At 39.0% G+C, this 8,215-nt stretch overlaps 1 pseudogene; it reads right to left on the bottom strand.

The window, feature by feature from the left end:
* Positions 1–4,770: 4,770 nt before the first annotated feature.
* LOC141494274 (protein CASC3-like) lies at positions 4,771–7,575 on the bottom strand (annotated as a pseudogene).
* Positions 7,576–8,215: the final 640 nt, after the last annotated feature.

Genomic DNA, 8,215 nt, shown 5'->3' with positions numbered 1-8,215 from the left:
CATCTGGAAAATGGTAAACTACCTGAGAGCCAGTGTGGCTTCAGAAAGGATTAAAGAATCATTGATATGGTGTTTATTGCCTAATCACTCCAGAAAAGATACCAGGAGCAGAACAGAGATCTATACATAATTCTCATTTATCTGACCAAGCTTTTTATACTGTCATTTGTAAGGCTGATGCATGCTGAGTGTTTGTGAAGCTTTGAAGGAAAGAGAGAAGAGACATTAGAATGCTTTCTAAACTAAAGGTCTATAGAAACATTGGGTTGATTTCATTGCTGTATGCTTGTGAAACCTGGACAGTGGTATTCCAGCACCAAGTTAGGAGACTGAATCACTTTTCTTTGAATTGTACTTGGAAGATTCTATAAATCACCTGGCAAGATAAGGTATTGTCAAGTTAAACTGTCAACCATTCAAACTTTACTGTAGAGAGGTTGTTTTAAATGTCAAACTTACATTTGCCTAAAAACATTTTTTAAGAACTTACAAAAGGCAAGCATTCATATGGAGATTCAGAAGAAGTGATGCAAGGATATTTTCAAGGTCTCTCTGAAGAACTTTGGAATTTATAGTGTGACATGGGAAACACTGGCAAAGGACCAACCAAATGGTATATCAAAGACTCTGTGCTCTAGGGGCAAAGCAGATTAGAAGAAAAATGAAATGCATAAATTTAGAGACATCTCCACTCCAAATGTTCATCTGGACAATTTGTGGTAGGTCATTCCCAAACTCTTATTGGTCTGATCAACCACAATTGAACACACTGTAACTTGACTCCAATATCATTTTGATCCTCTTCAAGAACCAAGGACAACCAAACCAACTATATGCCTGACAATGTGCTGAGACCTTTACAAATCTGATCTCATTTGATCTTCACAAATTTGGGAGGTAGGTACTATTATTATCCCTGTTCTGTAGTTGAGGATTCTGAGGCTTAAAAAGGATTGTTACTTTCTCGGTATCATACAAACTAGAAAGACTAGATTTGAACTCTTGTTGTTCTAACTCTGGACCTAGTACTCCACCCACTGTGCCACATGCTATCTCAATATTAATTGCCTCAATTTCTAAGTCTCTCTTCAGGATTCTCAGAGTAAAACATTACTGTAAAAAGTGAGAATTTTGTTTCCTCTTACATAAGCTTGTTTCTTCAATTTCTTTTCTTTGTCATGATTATAGATACCATTTCTAACAGTATAATTGTTAGGCATAATGACAATGGGCATCTTTTGTTTACTACTGATCTATTGCAAAGTTCTCCACATTTAATTCTGCCTCTCAGTGGATGTTTTTTGCCACATTAAGAAATATTGAATGAATTTCTATACTTCATACTATTTTTACACAAATGAGCATAGTATCTTGGAAAATTTTTTATGGGCATTATTAATGTAAACATTACTCTTGCAGCTACATCATTATATATCATGATATTTATAAAGTGTTTTATGTTTAGAATATTCTTTATATCGGGCAGCTAGGTGGTGAAGTGGATAGAGCACCGGCCCTGGAGTCAGGAGTACCTGAGTTCAAATCCAGCCTCAGACACTTAATAATTACCAAGCTGTGTGGCCCTGGGTAAGCCACTTAACCCCATTTGCCTTGCAAAAACCTAAACAAAAATAAACAAAAGAATATTCCTTATATTGAATGAACTCTGAATTCTTGTTATAAAATGAATGTATTCATAGTATGTACTTTTTGATAAGTTCTGTAATTTTTTTGCTAATGTTTTATTTAAAAATTTAGTGACAATGTACATGGGCTATTAGTCTATTTTCTTGTTCTGCTTTGATTCTCTTTGACTTTGGTAGGCACATTTTTCATACTTTTTCAAGCAATTTATGCAATATTGAACTTAATTATTTTTGGATGTTTGATAAAATTAATTTAAAAATGTATCTTATCCCAGAATTTTTTTCTTCAGAGTTTATTGATCACTTACTTATTCAATTTCTTTTTCTATGCTTAAATTTCTCTCTAGTTCTGTGGACTTTATCATTTAATATTTTTGTGAATTTCCAATAATTTCATTTAATCCTTGCTGTTTTTATTGCTCATCAGAATAAACTCTAATAATTTTATTCATGTCCTCTTCATTTGCTGTGAACTCACTTTTTCTTTTTTTTCTAAGATAGCAATTAGTATTAGTAACTTAGTAACTCAGGATTAAGTGATTTTTCCTTAAAAAGACTCAAATAACTGTTTATTGCTTTACAATTTTTTAGTTTCATTTATTAATTCAACTGCTTATTTAATTTTCAATTTTATTAATTTTGTTTGATTTTTTTGAATTTCCATTAAAATTTAGCTAGTTGGGGTTAGTTTTTTCTTTAATCTATCAGCATTCTAAATTTTAGGTGAACTGTTTGATCTATTATTCTCTCTTTTGTTGAGGAACATCTATAGATATATATTATAAACTATTTATGCTGCAACTCCAAGACTTTTGGTATTATTGTCTCATTGTCACAATTATTTTGGACAAAATTATCTATTGTTGGCTTCTTGGCTTCTTGAATGAACAATTATTTCATTGACAAAAGTGATTTTTTTATTTCTTCTTTGTCTATGATTATTTCTTTTTTGTTTTCTGAATGATGCAGCTATAGCCAGCATTTTAAAAACTATATTACAAAGAAGTAGTGATAATGAACATCCAAGCTCTACCTCTATCTTATTAGAAAGACTTCTGGTTTTTCCACATACACGGTAGTAGCCTTAGGTTTAGTTAGGTACTACTTATCATACTGAGGAAAGATTCATTTATTTCTTTTTTGTTGTAACATGTCAAAAGCTTTTTCACATTTATTGATATAAGCATATATTTTTATTGATTAGATTATTGATATGAACTTCATTATTTTTATTATATTGAGCCAATCATGGATTCTCTGTATGAATCTAAGCTGTTAATAATGTATAATCATTTTGATATATAGGGTATGTTTAGGTCAATGTTCATTACTAAAATGGTGTTACTATTTTCTCTATATTTTGATTTTCTCTGGTGTAACTATCTGGACCATATTTATATTATAGAAAGAATGTGGTAGAGTCTTTTCCTATTTTTTCAAACAACTTATATAAAATTAAATTAATTTTTGAATGATTCATATAATTTGTTTATAATCAATTTTGTTGTTTCTTAACCTTTGAGAAATCATTTATTAATTTTTTACAGAATCTTACTGGACATTTAATGTAAGTAGAATAATGTAGAATAATTTTGTATAAATTGCTATCTGAATTAAATGGTATAAAAATAGCACATGAGATATGGGGCAAGAACCAGCAGAATAATGATTTCTTTTCCCTTAGGAAGTCCTTTAGTCTTCTCTGCTGCAATACTTCATAAGCAAGAAAACTAGCAATCAAGGAATGATTAATAATATAAATCAAATAATAATTTATTTTTAACGTTCCTTGCCTTCCAAGGTCACTTGTTCAACTTGCATTTGATATATAGTGTCTGGAAAGAATTATTACTACTGTCCTCCAGGTCCTAGATTTAACCCTGAGGCTTGTAATGTTATTGTTCACAAGGGTATACTTACAATTTCAATCAACCATTAAAAAATGACTATTTTAGCTAAGAAAATTCACTTAAATGCTATAAAATATTAGCTGATAAAACATCCTCTTAAAACTTTGGGATTCATCGATTGAAGAAGTTGTAGGATATGCATTTAATGTAATACTATAGATTATGAGTAGGCAGATTTCAAAAAGGCCCGAAAACACTTACAGGAGCTGATATTAATGAAGTGAGCAGAACCAGGGGACCATTGTACATTGTAATACTAATATTTCGAGATGATCAACTATAATTGACTTAATTCAATGATTCAAGATAATTCCAAAAGACTCATGATGGAAAATGCTATTCACATTCAGAGAAAGAATTGAGTCAGCATACAGACCAAATCATTCTATTTTCACTTTTCTTTTTGTTTTGGTGTTTTTCCCTTTTTCTATGTTTCTTCTTTCGCAACATGATTAATTTAGAAATGTATTTAACAAAGATTGTATAATGTATAATCTATACCAGTTTGCTTGCCAATGTGGAGAGAAGAAAAATTTGGAACTCAGAATGTTTCAAAAACTGAATGTTGAAAATTAAAAATTTGTGGTCACTGGAAGTCCTTTCTTGAGTCCATAGCTAACATTCTTCTCTAGTGCAAGCATTATGTAAATGAAATTGCTAACAATTTTAATTGCTTTTGGCTTGACATCTAGTTCATTCCCCCACCCCACCCCCAACCACACATCTGTTAACATTTTTGTGGTTGGTATGGGAATTGTCTCTGATTCCAATCTTTTTTCCTTAATGACAGTATCCCCAGCAACTGACCAATAGATTGGAGGTAGTTTTGAGCCCCTGTAATCTGAAATTTTCCTCTGCAAGGGGTCAAGCTTCCGTGGGGTCCTTAGAACCTGACAGGAAGGATAGAGTCAGGGAAATGAGTTGAGTCAACACAGGGGTTGAAGGCAGGAGCAGGTTGACTGACTGCCAGGTGCTTGGATTTATTTTTATAGTCTCAGAATCATGTATGCATTAAGCAAGCAAGCTAAGATCATTTCCTTGGTTACAAAAGTGTACAATTTTCATTATCAATCATATAGTTCATATAGTTACAAGTTTAATCATGTAGTGGTTACAAGTTTGATCATGTAGTTAATTTTTATTCCTGCTCAGGCCATGATGACCTCAACCTGTCTGCTACCTAGTTTGTTGCTGTATTGTAAAATTATTAATTCATTTAAAGTTCTTAATTAAGCAATTCATTTAATGGAAAGTTTTTTATATTTTCTGTGAAAGTAATGTTCTTCGATACACTCCCTTAACAATCTATAGTAAGGGTCATTATGCTTGTCTACTCATCCATTAACTCTTTTTTTTTCATTTCATTTTTTTTAAGGAAAAAGAATATTAAACAGCAAGCAAAGGTTTTTTTTTTTCATTCAACATCTTAAACAAGGAAAGGACAAGAAGGTACCCACCATGGGAGGGAAGGGAATTTCAATCCCAGGGCAAGATGGAAAGGGGGGAAGATGAGCAGCAGAGACATGAGCTTCTAGGTCTAGAGACAAGGTTACATGAGCTGGCTGGCTGACTGGGGCCTTCCCTGCTCTAACTTCAGACAGTCACTCCCACTGGAAGAGAAAGGTGTCATTTTCCCAGTAAAGCCTATTCCCAAGAAAAGATAAGGCTGCTTTTCATTCTGGGTGTATAACAAGTCTGCTTGCTGAAGGGGGTCTCAGTATCATCAAAGCACTCCCAGCAGCAGGTGGCCTGATGTATCTTTCATCTTCTGAGTTCTCACTTCTGCTGTTTTTTTTATGTGGTGTTAGATTTAAAGTATTTAGAAATTCAAATTAACTGGAACCCCTGCTTACAACCTCAGGTGAGGGGGGCTTGATGGTGACTGGCTGGGATGTCTGCCTGGGTGGAGAAGGTTTTGGCTGCACCTGTTGCTGGACTGGGTTATAATAGGTTACTCCTCCATACACCTGAGACTGAGCCTGGGTATTAGGGTACAGGTGAGGAGGTGGGGGAGGGGGCAATGCCCCTGGGGCATAGGGGTAGCTGGGACTGCCAAAGTTCATGACACCTGGAGCGGAGAAGTAGGTAGGGGCAAGCAGCTGCTGGGGTGGTGGTTGTCCTGGGGACATGGACACTGGTGGGGGGTACAGACCCGGGTTAGGCAGAGGTGCTGGCGTCTGATGGGGATGTAAACCAGGGTGGGGGAGGTGCATTTCTGGTTGTACAATCATGCCCTGAGGAGGCATAGGGGTTGGGCTGTCACTGTGGGTGTAGATTGGTCCCTAGAACTGCAATTGGTCATCGTAGTGCCCTTCCATGATACTGGTATGCACAGGGGGTGCGGGGGGAGGGTTTCAGGAACTGGTCTCTGACGTTGGGATGAATAACGTTTGGCTCGACTACCCTGAACACTCATTTCTTCCATACGGTTAAACTGAGGTGGAGGGCCTGCTCCCAGGTGCATATGGTTGGGAATACCTCGAAACTCCCTTGGTTGAAGGAATTGAGGCTGCCCTGGGCTCCAATTTCGTTCAGCCAGATTCAGTTGCGTCATGTCCTGCTCAAGTCCTCCTGTGCTGGAATGTACTGGAGTTTCCCAGTTCCCAGTCTTTGAGGGTGGTGGTGGTGGTGGTGTTGGAGGTGGTGGTGGTGGTGGCGGTGTAGTTGGGGGTGGAAGTGCAGGGGCCAGCCCCTCTAAAGGAGGTGGCACTTCCTCTGCCAACTTGCTTGCATCTCCAGCTTTGTTTCTGGATCTTCTTGCTCGAGAGTAGGACTTCTCAACTGGTCTGTCTGGAGGTGGTGGTACAATTTCAGGAGCTGGGGGAGGAGGCTCCTCTTTTTCAGGGCTGCCAAACCCATAGAAAGGCTCCATTTCGGGGGATGGGTTCCTAGCTGGGGTGTACTCCAGGCGCCGAGAACGATAACCATTTTCATGTTTGACAGAGTCATTAGAACGTATAGTATGCGGTCCATCATTTTCTGCAGATCTAAACCCAGTCCTTCCTTCCTTGTAGCCTCCAGCTCGAGAGAAGTTCCGAGATGTAGACATTCTGCCTGTACCAGCAGCATTATTACGATTGATGAATGTTCTCGGTGGCAAGGAGGATCCCCCCGAACCTGGTGCCGGGGAGGCTTGTTTGGTCGGTCATTGCCCCAGTTTGGTTCTCTCTGTGGAGAGCCTCCAAACCTTAAGGTTTACGGATTCTCCGGGGTTTGATATCAATCAGGATTGTGAGCTGATCGAATATCATAACCATAAAGGGCTATCAGCTCCTGTCGAGACTTGGGTGCTTGTTCATCCTCTCTGAACTTGTCATGTTCCCACCGGCCCTCATCCTTCCACAATTTTCGTTGACGTCCTTTAGCTCTGACTTCTTGAGTTTGGCCTCGGAGGTCATGCTCAAAGAAGAGTCCTTTCCTGGGAATATAGGCAGGGTTCTTCCGATCTTCATCATCATCCAAATGCTTTGAGACCTTTTTACCCATCTTGTTTTCTACAGGTTCTGTGCTCTCTTGCCCATTTCCACTTTGTCTCTCGCCAGTCACAGTGCCTTTTGGGTCAGGCTTTTCTTCTCCCTTCTCTTCTTTTGCCAAAGAACTAGCCGCATCATTAGCTTCTGATTTCAGCTCCACCTTGGAACTTTCCTCTTCACTATATTCTTCCTCTCCTTCTGAATCCTCTGCACTTTCATAATCCGAGAGAACAGCATCGCCTTCTATACAGTCTTCACTTTCACACTCCGACTCCTCCGGGCTCCTGAGGCCGCCCCCTCCGGCCGCCGCGAGTGGAGGCCCCCGGCTCGGCCGCCACGCAGCGAGGACGTGGCGCCCCCGCCGGCCCCGCCGGCCCCGCCGGCCCCGCCGGCCCCGCCGGCCCCGCCGGCCCCGCCGGCCCCGCCGGCCCCGCCGGCCCCGCCGCCTCCGCCCCGGGAGCCCGCTGGCCCAGCCCGAGGCCCCGGACTCCTCGTCCTCCGTGTCTTACCGACCCCCTCCGGGCTTCCGCGCAGGGGCCGCTCCATTAACTCTTACAATAACCAATTTTCCTTTCAGCCCTTGTTGGTAGAAACCACGGATTCTGACTTTTTTATTCTTTCCCCAAGAAACTAAGGCTGTTAGAGTTCACATATCGGTCACCTATACTACCTATTCTTTCAGCATCTTTTTCATATATTTCTGCGTATGGTAAAGGGGGCAAACTGTTAATTTCCCTGGAATTCTACCTAGACTATCTTGTATCTGTTTTCCCTGTATATATTCTGGCATCTCCTTGGAATTCCCAGTGTTGGGTTTTCCAGAGATTTCATAATGTTGAAGCCTTTTGTATGCCTCAGGGAGAGGCAGTCCTGTTAAATTTGGACAGTTTACAATCTGTTTTATTCAGGAAATTATTTCTCAGGAATCCTCACTTTATAGTCATTCCACTATTAGGATGAGTAAGTATTGCAATCAATAATAGACCTATAAATATTGGTATGCATGGAATCCATATATACATGTGTGTGTATATATATATATATATATATATATATATATATATATATATATATATACATATATATATGAAGGAAATGTTGTTCCATCAGGCAGTGTAACCGCCTTGAGTCTTCTTGCTTTGATTGTGTCAAGCAGCTTAGAGAAGGGGCTCCCAACAGTCCTCTA

The sequence above is a fragment of the Macrotis lagotis genome, chromosome 7 (assembly GCF_037893015.1).
Source record: "Macrotis lagotis isolate mMagLag1 chromosome 7, bilby.v1.9.chrom.fasta, whole genome shotgun sequence".
Classification (NCBI taxonomy): Eukaryota; Metazoa; Chordata; class Mammalia; order Peramelemorphia; family Peramelidae; genus Macrotis; species Macrotis lagotis.
Note: the sequence above shows the minus strand (reverse complement) of the source record. Positions and strands in the feature narration are given on the sequence as shown.